At 38.3% G+C, this 16,704-nt stretch overlaps 1 pseudogene; it reads right to left on the bottom strand.

Annotated features, from left to right (window-relative positions):
• Positions 1-12,040: 12,040 nt before the first annotated feature.
• LOC148546422 (uncharacterized) lies at positions 12,041-13,294 on the bottom strand (annotated as a pseudogene).
• Positions 13,295-16,704: the final 3,410 nt, after the last annotated feature.

The following is a 16,704-nucleotide window of genomic DNA, read 5'->3' as shown; positions in this document are numbered from 1 at the left end:
CAATTGACTGCACAAAGATTCTCATTCTCTCTTTCCAGTAGGAATAGTTGCTGCCATTGAAGTAGGGAGATCTGTTATTTGACTACCCTTCAGTGAGCATATATGCCCTAATGATGTTAGGACCCATATTGTTGGCCATGGATCTTTACTCCAAGCTGTGAAGCTTGACTCCTTGAGACCTTGCTCCTGATACCAATTGATGGATCTACTTGAACTTGAAAAGGGGGGTTGAGTCAAGTTGGCTCAAATTAACATTTCAAGCTCTGTTTTCACGGAAGCTAATTTTGCAGGAGATTTTTTTGTTTTGTCTCATACTCAAAACAGAAACAGAGAAGGGAAGAAGAGAAAGAGGCTAGCATGTATCTTGGTTTGGATTCTAAGTGCCATGAATCCTATATCCAGTCTCCACCACAACCATGGTGGAATTTCCACTATAATCAACTGATTACAATCACCAATACTATTGAATTACACCCTAATTTAACTAGTATCTAACACTAAGTTTTCTTCACCAAAGCTCAGCTTCCCAAGTGCTATCCCAACTTGGAAGGGAAACCTAAACAGATTCAAATCTCACCAAGTGCTATCCCAACTTGGTAAGGAAAACTAGTCCTAGTTCAACAACTCAATTCCACAGAATTACAGTGGCTTCTTCATGCATCATTCTTTCCTTTTCTCTCATGACTTTTTCAACTCACATATTCAGCCTTTTCTCAAAACAAAAGATGACACAAGATAGCCATAACAAATAAAATCTGAAATGAAGCACTAGTAGAAGAAAAAAAAATTCAGCTCAAGAGTGTAGAGATGATGCTCTGAATTTTTTGCTCTCTTTTTCTTTTCTTCAAATGTTGAAGTGATGCTCCTTATATTATTAGCTTGCTCTCCAATTTGCCTCTTCCATTTCTTTGTCCTAACTACCCGTTGGAGCTGTCTCTGAGAGCATGCAGTCCTTGTTCATCCTGCTCCACTATCTCTGCTGGTTGAGGAACCATTCCACCATCTCTGCTGTCCTTGGATTTGCTTTCATCATTGGCATGCATTTCTTTTTCCCTCTACTCTATTACCTCTGCTATCCGAGGAGCTTCTCTGCTGCTTTTGCTCTTGTGTAAGTTTGTGTTTTGCTCTCCCACATTCTGAATTGTGCTTTGCTGATGTTCTTGGAGTAGTGGAGTTGTCCTTGTGTCTTGTTACTTTGTTAGAGCCACAGCTATCCTTGTTGTTGACAGATGTCCTTGTTGCTTTTTCTTCTTTTTGTTCCCACTATTCTATTCGGTGCTCTCTCTCTTGGCTCATGTAGTTACCCATTCAAATACAAAGGGCTGATGCACTATGGCCTTAAGTGTTAGAGCTGTAGCATGTTAAGTTGCTGAAGCAAAGCTAACTTGGCTGAAGCAACATACAAATGGGCCTGTATCATTAAAACACACATTAAACCAACTTTGGACTTTCACCCAAATAATGTTTGTCATCATATATTAGCTCAAAATCAAACTAAGCTCAATAGTGGCCTATATCCAATCTCCACCACAACTACGGTAGAATTTTCATTATCTTTAGCAAAGATTACAAACATCAATTCCTGAGAATTCTTCCTAATTCTATCCGGGATGACTCAAGCTTCTAAGTTCTAACCAAGCTTGTTTCGGCTAAGTTCACTCTCTAGGCTCTCAACACTAAGTGCTCACCCAATTTAGTAAGAAAAAACCTCCTAGGCTCATGACACAAAATAGAAATATATCAAAAGAATTTGACATAATAGTGATTTTTCTCTCCAAGTTAATTCTATTTACCTTTTCTCTCAAATAGCTTTTTCAAATACTTCACAAATTGCCTTTTACCATGAGAAATCAAAGAAAGATAAACTGAAAAAGTAAGATATAAAATATAACCTCATGAAGGAGAATAAATATGATAGCTTGAAAGCCATGAGTAAACTAAAATTAAGTCTCTCTCCATTTGCCTTCCATCTTGGCGGAATGCTTCCTTAAATTTAGATGCATTGATTCTAAAACTTCAAGCTTTGAGCGATAGAGATATTATAAAAACTCAGAAATTTTGGTTCACTTTCATTGCCCAATTTCTAGCTGATTACTCCCTTTTGTATATGAGTAATGCCTCCAAAACTTGAGCTGTGTAGAGTCAACCTTGAAGATTGGAACCACTGACCTTTTTCTTCTCCTAAAAAAAAAATCAGAGTAGAGTATGCGCAATGGTGCAGAGGAGATGTGCAGCAGTAGCGAGTCGAGGTCATGATACTTTCAAAGTGCTTGCAATATTAACACTCTTAATGTTAAAGTTTAGCCTCAAAATTAATCCTTTACCCTTTTATTTTAATCAGAGAAAACATAGCTCTTTCTTTTTCTTCTTTCTCAAATTTGTGCATTATCTTCAAAGTAGTTTCAAGTGGTTATATTATGTGCACACGAATGGTAACATACCTACTACACTTTGTTTTTGAACCACTTCAGATTTTGGTTTAACTTTGCCTCCATTATTTTATTTTTTCCTCCAAGAGCTTGTTTGATGAAACATTTTATAGCCATCAAAAGTTGAATCACATTTTTCTTGTTTTGCTTTACCATTTCTGGGTAAAGTTTTAGCAGTAGCACCAATATTATTTCATCAAGAATTAGCTGAATTGCTGGCCTTTTTAAATGCATTTGGTCTTTTCTAACAAAGACTAACTTAGGCCTATAACAATAAAACATGCATCAAACAATTTTTGGACTTTTAACCCAATCAAAAACATATGTTTGTCATCATTAATAAAAATATTCTTTACTAAATTCAACAAAAATGATACTAGTTAAGAGTGGTAAATATTTAACAAAGAAATGTTAGAAAATTGAAAGGTATCAGAGATTGTGAAGGTGTGATAGAGAGTGAAATCACAAGCAGAACAAGAAGAGAGAAAGAGAGATCATAGAAAAGATGTGGAGAAATGATAGTATTATCATTGTTAAGTGCTTATAGTAAAGTAGTGCTTCTTATATAGCATCATAAAGCTTAGCTCTCTAACTAACTTGTAACTAAATGCCACCTCAGCTGAGCAATGCTTTCAACTAACTGTAACAAACTTAGCTCATCTCTAACTGACTAACTATATCAGACTAAATATCTTTACTAACTTCTTCTGCTATACCCAATATCCCCCCTCAAATTGAGGATGGTTGAGTGACCAGCCTTAGTTTGGACCAAAACCAAATGAAGGCATCAAGAGAAACCGGCTTGGCAAGTAGATTCGTTATTTGATTCCAAGCTGGGATGTGCACAACATGAGCAAGTTGCTCAATGACCTTGTGGTGAATAAAATGAAGATAGATTTCAAAGTGTTTCGACCTACTATGAAGAATTGGGTTCTTGGTCATGAGCACAGTGCTTTGATGATCGCAGTATAGGACAGGAACTGGACTAAGGGCTATGTGCATCTCATGCAGCAACTTCTACACCCAGATGACATCAATTAGTGCTTCTGCTAGTGATCTAAACTCAGCCTCAATACTTAATCTTAACACTGAGCCCTACTTCCAACTAGACCAACATATGAGATTTGCATCCAAATTAGCACAATATCCTATCGTTGACCTTCTATCAATAGGATTGGCAACCAATCAGCATCACAAAAGGCCAGCACCTGAAGATCCTTCTTCTTGTGCTCTTCAAGCTCCAGCTCTATAGTACCAACCAAGTAACGCAAAATGCACTTTCCTGCTTTCCAATGCTGCTTGGTGGGTGCTTGCATAAATTATGATACTTGTTCACGGTAAATGCAATATCTGGTACGGTGATTGGGGCGTACTATAGCCCACCAACAATCGACCAATATAGTGAGGGCTGGTCAAATGAAGAACCAAACAAATCTAGTCGAAGACTACTCATCATTGATGTGGCCATGGGTCTCGAATTTGCCATTGCAATCCTTTGTAGGAGATCCCGAATATACTTGGACTGTTTAAGCACTAGGGACCCTATTTTAGTCTTTGACACCTCAACCCTTAGAAATAAATTAATTTCACCAAGGTCTTTTAGTGTAAAGACACTATTAAGTCATAAAATGATAGAGTTCACCTCTCTTGGATTACTGTCAGTCATGAGAATGTCATCGACGTATGTGAGAAGATAGATAGTAGAAAATGAAGAGCGCTTGACAGAAAGATAAGGATATGAAGTGGTGCTTTCAAACCCAAAAGCCTTCAAAGTGCTACTCAACTTCAAATACCAAGCACGAGGCACTTGCTTCAACCTATATAATGCACATTCCAACTTCCAAACCATACCAACACCTAGTGTATATCTCTTAGGTTGAGTCATATATACCTTTTCCAATAAATCACCATTGAGGAAGGCATTATTAAAGTCAAATTACCGCACCTGCCATCCATGTGATACAACCACAGTCAAAACAGTTTGGATGGTAGCTAGCTTAGCCACGGCACTGAAAACATCATCATAATCAAACCGTTCTTATTGAAGAAATTCCTTCACAACAAGGCGTGCCGTATGCTTTTAGACACTGCCATCTAGATACTGCTTAACCCGAAACACCCATCTGCGCCCAATGGGTTCCATGTTAAGTGAGGCCTCAACCAGTTTTCAGGTCTGACACCTTTGCAACGGTGCAAATTCTTCGTCCATGGCGGCTTACCAATGGGAGAAAAGAGATCTTGAGCCATAGATGTGGGCTCCTCCTGAGAGAGATCAACCACTGAAAGTTGAACTGTAGTTACATAGACCTTGGGCTTAAAGATCCCAACTTGCTACGAGTCACTATGGGGTGCACATAATGTATATGGTTGCCAGAAGCATTTCCAACTCCAGTGCCTGATTGATCAGCTAATCCTGCATTATTAGAGGGGAACACAACAATAGAAGTAGACTAGTATTTATAGGTAGTGGACAAGTATCATCACAAGTAGAATTGACATTAGACTATTTACTTTGAGTGATAAGGTGAGAGGAGATTAGGGGAGAAGAGGACGGGGTGATATGGGGTTGATGAGAAATGGGAGTTGTGTGATCAGTGGAAGCTCATACTAAGGTATGAGAGGGTGGTTGAGGTGAGGATTGAGTACTACAGGAAAGTGATGGTGGTTACCTAAGATGGATTGGAATAAGGATGGGCTGAGCAGTTTGTGGCACAGTTGCTTTTGGCTGAGAATTATGGCCAACAAAGAGTGACGAAAAAGGAAACACAGACTCATCGAACAAAACATGTCTTGAGATGAAAAATTTTTCAGAAGGAGATAGTCATTTATACCCCTTGTGATGCGGTGAATATCCTAAAAAGACACATTTATGAGTTTTAAACTCAAATTTGTTGTTGGTGTAATGTCTTAGTTTAGGAAAGCATGTGCAACTGAATATCTTGAGAAACTGATAGTCTGGTGGTTTATTGTTGATGAGTTCGAAGGGTGACTTTAGGCTTGTATTGGGTGAGTGATGCGTGAGCATCTTGTCTATCTTTTCCTAGTGAATTTGCATCTAAATTATTGAATTTAATTAAGAATTAATTATATTTTAGCCACTATGGATGCTATTTTGAGTTTTGTACAATACTGTTTATTTTAGGTAGCATTTGGTAGAATTTGATGGAGTTTCTGCAGAGAAAGAGAAGAAGCCAAGGAGATGACCAGCGAATACTGACGCGGACGCATGGCTCACGCGACCGCGTGGACTGGAATCTGCACAAATGACGCGAACGCGTGGACGACGCAGACGCGTCACATGAGCGATCTGCAGAATTGACAGAAAACGCTGGGGGCGATTTCTGGGCTATTTTGACCCAGTTTCCAGCCCAGAAAACACAGATTAGAAGCTGCAGCATGGACAATTCAAGTGGTCCCCATCCATCCATTGAAGATTTGATTATTTAAATTAATTCAAATTTAAATTCAAATTTTAATTCTAGGAAAAGATATTATCTTAATTTTTAGTTTTAGATATTAGATTTCAAATTAATTAGGATTAGTTATAAAAAGGGGAGACTTCTCTCCTAGTAGAATATACCATTAGGGGGATTCCATTAGGGAATTCTATACAAATTTACATTCTACATTCCATGAGCAACTAATCCTCCATTGTTAAGGTTAGGAGCTCTGTCTATTTCTATGGATTGATTTTATTGCTTTTTCTATTTTAATTTATGTATGGATTTATAATTTAAGAATTGTTTTCGCTCTTTATTTTATAAATTTGGGTGGAACGGAAGTATGACCCTCTTTCTATTTGAGTTCCTGTAAAACTTGAAAAAGCTCTTTACTTGAACAACAGCTTGAAATCATATTCTCCTAAATTTTAATTATTTAGACTTAACAGGATACGTGACATATAATCCTTTTAATTTTAGGTAATTAGAGTTTTTGTGGCATATAAACTGGAATTTGATTATCACCCTCTAATTGGAATTAATTGACCAAGGAATTGGCTGTTGATGAATTTTAGAGGAGACTAGGAAGGTCTAAGGAATTAGGGTCTAGTCACGTATAGTTTGCCATAAATTAAATCATACATGATTAAAATAGTTAATAAGAAAAATTAATCCGGAAAAATAGATAACTCTGAAACCTTAACTATCTTCTCCATATATTATTCCCATCTTAATTACTTGCCTTTCTTCAATATTTTTGCTATTGTTTAATGTCTTTGAACTCCCAACACTATTTTCTGTCTGTCTAACTAATCCTATCAAACGTTATTGTTGCTTAATCCATCAATCCTCTTGGGATCGACCCTTACTCACGTAAGGTATTACTTGGTACGACCCGGTGTACTTGCCGGTTAGTAAGTGTGGTTATAAAAATACCGCACCAGTGAGGGAAGTAGATTAATAAGTGAGGTTGCTGTCAGGAATGCTTCGTCCCAGAATCTGAAGGGCATGGAGGCATGAGATAAGAGTGCAAGTCCCATTTCAGTTATATGCCAGTGTTTCTTTTTGGCACAACCATTTTGCTGGTGCGTGTAAGGACAACTCAACCTATGTGCTATGTCATTCTTTATCAGGAATTTGGTGAAGTTTTAAGAAAGAAATTTTTTCCATTATCTGTTTGAAGAGTTTTGATTCAATGATTGGTCCTATTTCTCATTAATAATTTGTATTAGATAAAGGCTTATAAAGCTTGGGATTTTCTTTGTAAAAGGTAAAGACAAAGGTATTTGGTTTTGGCATAACACAACATAGTAACAAAATCCACAACTACTCGTGGATGGTGTGAGTCTCTAAATATCCAAAAAGATAGCCTTTACAATTTTTGCAGCTGTATGTCCCAACTGCTTGTGCCATACATCAAAAATGGAAGAAAAGAAATTATGAGATACTAGTTTATTAGAAGATTGACTACCTTTATTCCTTTCCTTAGTGTTATCCTCTTTACACAACAAATTACTTGAACTAGACTTATCAGCAATCAGTGTATCACTACAATGAATATCAATGTCACCTATTCTACTTGAAGTAAGCTTATTAACATCCAACTTATTTGAACCGTATTAATTATTATTTAGTTCCTTATTTTGATTTGAAACACTCACTGATGGATCTGCAGGAATGATTGTAATGCACACATGACTAATGAATTTTGGTGGATCTATGTTGCCTTTGACATGATTGAACTACGAGCTACTGTTAGAATTCACTCCTTTGGCTAGAACATCTATGTTGTCAAATTTGTAGAGTCCTTCCTTAAGAGATCTTTTTAGCAGTATCTCCTTTGTTTTCTGAGCCTTCAAAAAGCAATTAAATGGATGAAATTCGAAAAACACATGATTGTCTAGGGCAAATTTAGCTACACTAATGAGATTTTTTGTGATAGTTGGGATATGGAGTAGGTTTAGTAGTCTAAAGTATTGAGAGCTAGAATTTTTAAGTAAGTGTTTTGCCAATTCTATTGATGTTTATACCTTAGCCATTACCTATAAACACCTGTTCTATGCCTTCATACTCTGAGCTTGAAATTAGATTGTTTGCATCAAATGTGAGATGATGCGACGTGCTAGTATTGAGATACCATGTCTTGTCAGTGAGAGGAGTTCCTAGTGGAGCTATTGTCAATAGTGCATTTACTTGCTGAAGCTGATGGAAAGAGGCTGGAGGAGGAGGTGGCGGATTCACTACCGTTTCATGAGGATTCTAAAAATTCTGGTAGAAATGATGGTAGCACTCCCCACATAGTGTGTTCAATTCGACCATAGAGTTGACGTTGCGTTCTATTGTTCCCATAGAAGCCAAATCTGCCATCAAGGAAGCCTCTGCCTCAGGATCAGCCACGAAATTCCCGACCTCTAGTTTGCCCTGGTGAATTTGTAGGAGCTTGGTTGATATGACTGTTGCCTCATGTAACCATCATTGTTCTGAGCTCGAGTTCGTGATTCAACTCCTTGTGCCAGATCAACATTACTGTCTCGTGTTCACTTGTACAGATCTAATTATTGTCTTCTTGAAGCGTTCAACCAGTTCCTCTTGACTCACAAGTAGCGGTTTTGACTTTACTTTCGATCACCGTATCAACTTTAGAATTGAACATGGTGATGGAGGCATTGTACTCCTCATTCAAGCCTTGTGTCATGACTTCAACGAACTCCTCATTGGTAAGAGGCACACGTAGGACTAAAAATGCATTTGTCATTGTTTTTATCTTTGCATATACTCAGCTACTGCATCTTGCAATTTGATGGATTTCAGTTGTGTTTTTAATTGTGTTACCTTTGATTTGAGGTTGGTGCACGAAATTGTGATTCACACTTTTTACAACTCCGCACAACTAACCAGCAAGTGCACTGGGTCGTCCAAGTAATACCTCACGTGAGTAAGGGTCGAATCCCACGGAGATTGTTGGCTTGAAGCAATCTATGGTTACCTTGTAAATCTTAGTCAGGAGATTAATTATGATTATCAGTTTGAATTGCGAAAAATAAAAGAGCATGAAATAAATACTTGTTATGCAGTAATGGAGAATATGTTGGAGTTTTGGAGATGCTTTGTCTTCTGAATCTCTGCTTTTTCCCTGTCTTCTTTTTCACGCTGACGTTTCACAGAAGTTGGTGAATTAAAAATTATTAAAATAGTTACGTTGTAAGTATAGTTCTTAACTCACCGAAAATCTGCCTATCAATTTAGAAATATGTCACGGAGAATTTAAATTAAAAATTATTGGGAGTTTGAGTCCCAGGTCGTCTCCCAACGAGTTGCAGAAAAGTGTGCTATTTTATTAATTAGATGTTTCCAAAGAAGTTGAGTTAAGTAGATGGAAAATTAAGTTGAGAAAATTTAATAATATGAGTAAAAGCTTTGACTGGGAGTTGATTAGTTGGAATCTCTATTATTGATGGAATGATTTCAAGATTAATTGATAATTAATGGTTGTTCTGTTTAGTTATCCTTTACTAGGTAAAGGAAAGTCAAACGAGTTGGAATGCTAGATCTGTTCACGAGTTGCAACCCACTTAGTTCAAAGGGATTGGTGTTAGTGACTAGATAGCAATCCAACAGTTAACCCAATTACAAATTTTTCTTTCAATCTTTCCAACTCAAGAGTTCCTTTCAATCAACTCCCCATCAAGTGAGGGAACTACTCGCTCATTGTAAATAATAAATCCATAACACATGAAAGGGAATTAAAAGAAGACATGATTATTGGAAATTAAAATAAATTAAAATAAAAGAAATAACCCTTGTATCAAATAATCATAAACGTATTCAGATGACAAAATTGAACAAAGCAAAGAACATGGAAGAATAAAACCAAGTTAAGAGAATGAACTAGAATGACGAAGTCTTGATGAGGTAATAACTCTTCTCAATGTTCCAATACTAAGACCAATTGAAAATTAAATCCTAAAAACTAAAGAGAAAAACCTAGAGGAGGAGTAAAACTAGATCTAAAACTGAAAAACTGTGTAGAATGAATGTTCTCCCCTTTGTTTCTGCATGTTCTCTGGCTCTAGTCTGCTGTTCTGGGCCAAAAACTGGGTCGAAATAAGGTCCAAAATTGCCCCCAGCGAGATCTGCAGATTATGCAGATCGCACATGTCACGCGATCGCGTCACCCATGCGGACGCGTCATTCGCGCTTTTCCTTGCCACGCGTTCGCGTCGTCCATGCTACCGCGTCGCTTTAGCTTTTCCAATCCGCGCGGCCGTGTGAGCCATGCGGCCGCGTCACTGCGATTTGCTCTCCTTCGCGCGGTCGCGTGAGCCATGCGACCGCGTCACTTCTCGCTGGTTATCTCCTCAAATTTTTGTGTTCCTTCCATTTCTGCCAGCTTCCTTTCCAATCTCCAACTCATTCATGCCCTGTAAAGTCTGAAACACTCAACACACAGATCACGGCATCGAATGGAATAAAAGAGAATTAAAAATACATTATTAAAGTCTCTAGGAAGCAGTTTTCAAACATGTAATAAATTCAGGAAGGAATTATAATTGCATGCTAATTTAATGAATAAGTGGGTAAGGATCATGATAAAACCACACAATTAAATACAATATAAACCATAAAATAGTGGTTTATCAACCTCCCCACACTTAAACATCAGCATGTCCTCATGCTTAATTGAAGGAGATAAAGTAGATAAGTATGAACATGTAGAAACTCATGAAATGCAATGCAATCCTATATATATATATATATATATATATATATATATATATATATATATATATATATATATATATATATATATATATGTAACTATATGATTCTTGTCCACTTGATCAAAAGTAAATAAACTCTTCAAAACAATTACAAATCAAATTCCACTAATTCTATCATTATACAGTAAAACAGATAAAAATGCAAGAGGATAGCCTATGAAAGCAGGGAACATGGAAATTCAAGCATTGAACCCTCACTGATAATGTATGTATGCTCTAATCTCTAGTGTATAGGGTAATCACTCTATCCTTCTCTAATCATGCTCTCTAACTTTTGTTCTTCTCCTAACCAATCAACAACAGTTAATATACCAATGCAAACATCATGAGGTCTTTTCAAGGTTGTAATGGGGCCAAGGTGAGGATGTGGATATACATTTGGTTAAGTGAGCTGATAAATTGAATCTTTAATTAACCCAAACTCCAACCCAACTTGTATATTTTTAATGTAATCTCAGAATTCATACTTAGCTACCCAGAATTCCCTTTTTCAATCCATACTCATGTATCAACTTTTTATTTTGATTTTATCATATGTGCATTGATCTTTTGAATTCTCAATTCATCATTGGGGTAATTTTATCCCCTTATTATATATATATATATATATATAATTTAAATATTTTTTTTTACATTAAAAATAAATATAGCTTATCAATGCACATAGATTTTTAATTCTTATAGTTTCACATGAGTAGGTATCCAAATTCCCATTAAATTCTCATGACACATTCCCTTAACAACTTTTGTTCCCACAATTTCCCATACTTAACTAGCACACACAATTCTATCTTAAGCTAACCAAAGATTCAATTTGGGATATACAATTGTTTTTCAGCTTAAGGTTAGTAATGTGGTAAAATATAGAACAAATGGGATTTAAAGGCTCAAAGTGGTTAACAAAGGTAATTGAAAAGGGTAGGCTTAATTTGGATAAGTGAATTTAAATAAATAATGGCCTCAATCATGTGCAAACATGCAAATATAATAAATATTGGACATATAAGATAAAACAAAATATAGATTACAATCATAGAGATGTAAACACACAAGAATGAAATAATTATGGTTAAATAATGTAACCATACATAAAGGCTCAAATCTTTCACAGGTTGTGTGTTCTTTAGCTCAAACATCATGTTCCAAATACAACTCAAGCAAATTTATCATAAAAATTTTGAAAAAATTAGTGAAATTTTGTTCCAAAGATAGAGTCTTAGAAGAAACTTATTGTCTTTTCAATCAAGTAGAACATGCATGCAACTTTCCTAACCTATGCAATTTATTCTATTCTATAAAAGAAAGAAAATCTAACTAAAATATCCTAATTATTGGTGCTAGAGAAGAGAAATTACCTCCGAAAGTCAGGTACTGACCGACCTCCCCACACTTAAGTCTTTGCACCGTCCGCGGTGCCATTTGTCAGGAACAGGGGTGGGCTGGTAGCAGTATCTCCACAATCGGGACCATCATGGCTCCCTGTGCTGGTAAAAGAAGTGGATTCCGGGGTGTCTGAGTCTCTGCAATCGCCTCTAAGTAGCTCCCTGAGGTGTTTGAATCTTCGGTTGTAAAGGTGATCTCTCAACTTAGCTTTGTGTTTTTGCCGATCCAACTTTTTGATTATCTGCTGGAGCAATTCATCAGTTGTAGGGGCTTGTGGTATTGAAGAAGGATTATCTTCAACTGGAGCAGTAGGAAGACTTGTAGTGGCTGCTGGAAGTCTGAGGTATTTCCCGTTAGGGACATACTGATCATCTCGTGGAAGCATGGCTTTGGTGTCCCCAGCCCTGTAGGAGACTCCGGCTGCTGAGACAAGATCTGAGACCAAGGCGGGGAAAGGTAAGTTGCCCGCAATTTGTACGTGTCCCATAGCATTCCGGATATGTCTTGAGAGATTCAGAGGTTGGTCTGTAAGGATGCACCAGAGTAGAACAACCATGTCCGTAGTGAAGGAGGACTCATGAGTGCTCGAGAAGACGTAATGGGACATAATCTGTGCCTATACGCGAGCCTCTAAGGTAAGTGCCGAAGCCAAGATTCCCTTAGGGCGGGTACGGTGGTATCTGTAGATCCAACGGCTGCCAGGTAATGCGATAACTCCGAGAACGGAGTCCCAGTCAAATTGGTACCTCTGGCGCTTAAGTGCGGCTTCTTGGAAGGCGTCCATTCCTTCTGGAATAGGGGGAAGACTCAGAGCTTGCTGAATGGCCTCTTCTGTAATGGGGACTTGCTTCTGCCGAACATAAACAGACTACAGGGTTGGCATGTAGAAGTTAGAATAGAACTCAACTACCCAAGAAAGATTGACCTGCCTTGGCTGTCTCCGTAGGAAATTCCATTATCTTCGTTCAATTTGCGGCTCAACAAAGGTAGCAATATTGGACGGGAGGATAAGAAGGTATTCTTTGTTATAGTTCCTTTCTGCCAGGATAGGGAACATCTGCTCACAGTAGCGATTGGGAAATCGCGCAGTGTCCTTTGCTGGAAAGGCTTTCTCCTTTTCATCAACCTTTATTATCCTCTTAACTCTTTTTGTTGAGGGCTTGACTGCGGTTGAAGACGGCTCTGCCACTAATGCTCTTTTAGTTCCTTTTCTTGCTGGGGGTTTAGGAGTTGCTTTCTCCCTTCCTTTCTTGGTGGCCATCCTGAAAAAGGGAAGAGAAAGTAAATTAAATTCAAATAAATATATAGCAAGGAAGAGAACGGAAGAGTGGTGATGGATGCACATTAGGATGTAATTGATATTAACACATGCTCTCGAGTACATGTGAAAAGTCATCAATGAAAAATAGCCAGTGCATCGAAAGATAAGTGGATGCAAGATGTTTATTGGCATGCCGAAAAAGGACATGAGTAGCATAGACCAAGCATTACTTGTAATAAATTACCATGTTTGTATTGACAATTAAATTCAATTAATACAATAGAAAAGAGAATTTATGAAAAAGCAAGTATTAAATAGTAGAGAGTATAAGAGAGAAGTGCCTAATGCCATAGGGGCTTTTTCACAAACACATAGCATGCATGGTGAATAAGGTAAAGAAAGTATTAAAGTTAACATGCAAGCAACTCTTTAAAGAAAATAATATATAATTGCCAAATAACGTGCAAATATCCACAAGCATATAATGAGGAAAAATGACTCAAATAAATTTCTAACACCATGTAAAAAGGAAAAGAAGAAGAAAGAAAATAGGAATAATGAAAAGAAGAAAAAAAGAAAAAGAAAATAACATATAAAATAATGATAATGATAGAAAAGAAAAGAAGAAAGAAGAAAATAGAACCTTGGGAATGGAGGTGAGAGAGAGAGAGTGATAGGTGAGATAGAAGGAAGAAGGGAGAAGGAAGAAATAAGGAGGGAAAAGAAAAAAGCAGGATTTGGAGGAGAGAAAGATAAGATATGTGGCAATTTTAGGTTGAGCTGTGCGGCGCATGCGACGCGGCCGCGTGGGGCACGCGTTCGCGTGGATGCGCTTCAAGTATGGTGACGCGATCGCGTCGGTCACGCGGTCGCGTGACCCATGTTATGCTTCTGGCGCGAGTGCAGCCTCGCGCCAGCACAACTCTCTGTTCAAATTAATTTATTTGCCAAAATTGGAGTGGCGCGATCGCGTGGGTCACGCGATCGCATGAGTGTGCTTCAGAAAATGGATGACGCAGCCGCGTCGGCGACGCGGTCACGTGATAAGGATTGTGCTTCCAGCACCAATCCAACACCACTCTCGCACAATATTTCATTGTGCACCCTTTTTACGTCGAAAACTCAGGGCACGCGGCCGCGTGGGGCACGCGGCCGCGTGGGAGGCCATTATCCCATGAGACGCGGACGCGTCAGCGACACGGTCACGTGGGTCGATTGGTGCCATTGGCACGCCTCCAGCCACGCTCCAGCTTGACTCTCTGTTCATGTTTATTTTTCTTTACTCTCCTTGCGACGCGGACGCGTCGCTGATGCGATTGCATCATAATTAATTTTTTTTTTGAAAATAGAAACATGTAAATACAGATGTACGAAAGTACTAATAAAGAGAAGAGTTATTGAATAGGAAAAACAAAAAATAAAGAAAAGAACGATCATACCATAGTGGGTTGTCTCCCACCTAGCACTTTGCTTTAACGTCCGTAAGTTGGACGCTCCACTAGCTCAATCTTCTGCTATGTGGGGATCTTCCAAGAGGAAGATCTCAAGCTCCTTGTTTCTCTGCATCTTCTCGCCATGGTATAGCTTCAGGCGTTGTCCATTAACTTTAATAAGTTCAGAGCTTGAAGGATGGCTTAGGTGATAAACTCCGTATGGTTCGGCCTTTTCTACTCTGTATGGACCTTCCCATCGTGATCTCAACTTACCTGGCATGAGCTTTAGTCGAGATTTGTAAAGGAGGACGAAATCCCCAGGTTGGAACTCTTTCTTCTTGATGTGATGATCATGTACAACCTTCATCCTCTCCTTGTATATTCTTGAGTTCTCATAAGCTTCTAGGCAAAGGCTCTCTAGTTCCTGCAGTTGCAACTTCCTTTCAGCTCCAGCTTTCTCAATTCTCATGTTACACTCCTTAAATGCCCAAAAGGCTCTGTGCTCTACTTCAACTGGGAGATGACAAGCTTTTCCATAAACTAAGCGGAAAGGACTCGTCCCAATGGGTGTCTTGTATGCTGTTCTATATGCCCAGAGTGCATCTTGTAGCCTGGTGCTCCAGTCTTTTCTATGAGGCTTTATTATCTTTTGTAAGATACGCTTAATTTCTCTGTTTGACACCTCGGCTTGCCCATTAGTTTGGGGATGGTAAGCTGTTGCAACTTTATGAATTATCCCATGTTTCTTCATTAATCCTGTTAGTCTCCTGTTACAAAAATGGGTGCCTTGATCGCTCACGATTGCTCGTGGTGATCCGAAGCGACATATAATATGGTTTCTCACAAAGGAAACAACAGTGTTAGCATTATCAGTGTGAGTAGGAATTGCTTCCACCTATTTGGAAACATAATCCACAGCTAACAATATATAAAAATATCCATTAGAATTTGGAAATGGACCCATGAAGTTAATGCCCCAAACATCAAAAATTTCACAGAAAAGCATAATTTGTTGAGGCATCTCATCCCTCTTGGATATATTACCAAATTTCTGGCATGGGAGACAAAATTTACAAAACTCAGCAGCGTCTCTAAAAAGAGTAGGCCACCAGAATCCACAGTCTAAGATCTTTCTAGCTGTTCTTTGAGGGCCAAAATGTCCTCCACTCTCAGATGAGTGACAGGCCTCTAAAATGGACTGGAATTCTGATTGAGGCACACAACGTCTAATTACTTGGTCAGCGCCACATCTCTATAAGTACGGGTCATCCCATATATAATATTTAGACTCGCTTTTCAGCTTGTCTCTTTGATGCTTAGAAAAATTTGGAGGAAATGTGCGGCTAACTAAATAATTAGCTACAGGTGCATACCAAGGGACTACCTCAGATACTGCTTGCAGGTTATCAAAAGGAAAATTATCATCTATAGGAGTAGAATCATCCTTAATATGCTCAAGGCGACTCAGGTGGTCTGCCACTAAATTCTGATTACCACTCCTATCCTTTATTTCTAAATCAAATTCTTGTAACAGCAGTATCCAACGTATAAGTCTTGGTTTGGACTCCTTTTTAGCTAGTAGGTACTTTAAAGCTGCATGGTCCGAATACACTACTACTATAGTACCAAGTAAATAAGCTCGGAATTTATCCAGAGCAAAAACAATAGCAAGAAGCTCTTTCTCAGTAGTAGTATAATTGGACTGGGCAGTGTCTAAAGTCTTAGACGCATAAGCAATAACAAAAGGATCCTTACCTTCACGCTGAGCCAGTGCTGCTCCTACTGCATGGTTGGAAGCATCGCACATGATTTCAAATGGCTGGCTCCAGTCTGGTCCTCTCACAATTGGAGCTTGAGTCAGAGCAGTCTTCGGCTTATCAAACGCTTGTTTTCAATCCTCACTGAACTCGAACTCAATATCCTTCTGCAGTAATCTGGATAAGGGAAGTGCTACCTTACTAAAGTCCTTAATAAATC

This window comes from Arachis ipaensis, chromosome B9 (assembly GCF_059453495.1).
Source record: "Arachis ipaensis isolate K30076 ecotype BB chromosome B9, ASM5945349v1, whole genome shotgun sequence".
Classification (NCBI taxonomy): Eukaryota; Viridiplantae; Streptophyta; class Magnoliopsida; order Fabales; family Fabaceae; genus Arachis; species Arachis ipaensis.
This window is presented reverse-complemented; position numbering and strand designations above follow the sequence as displayed.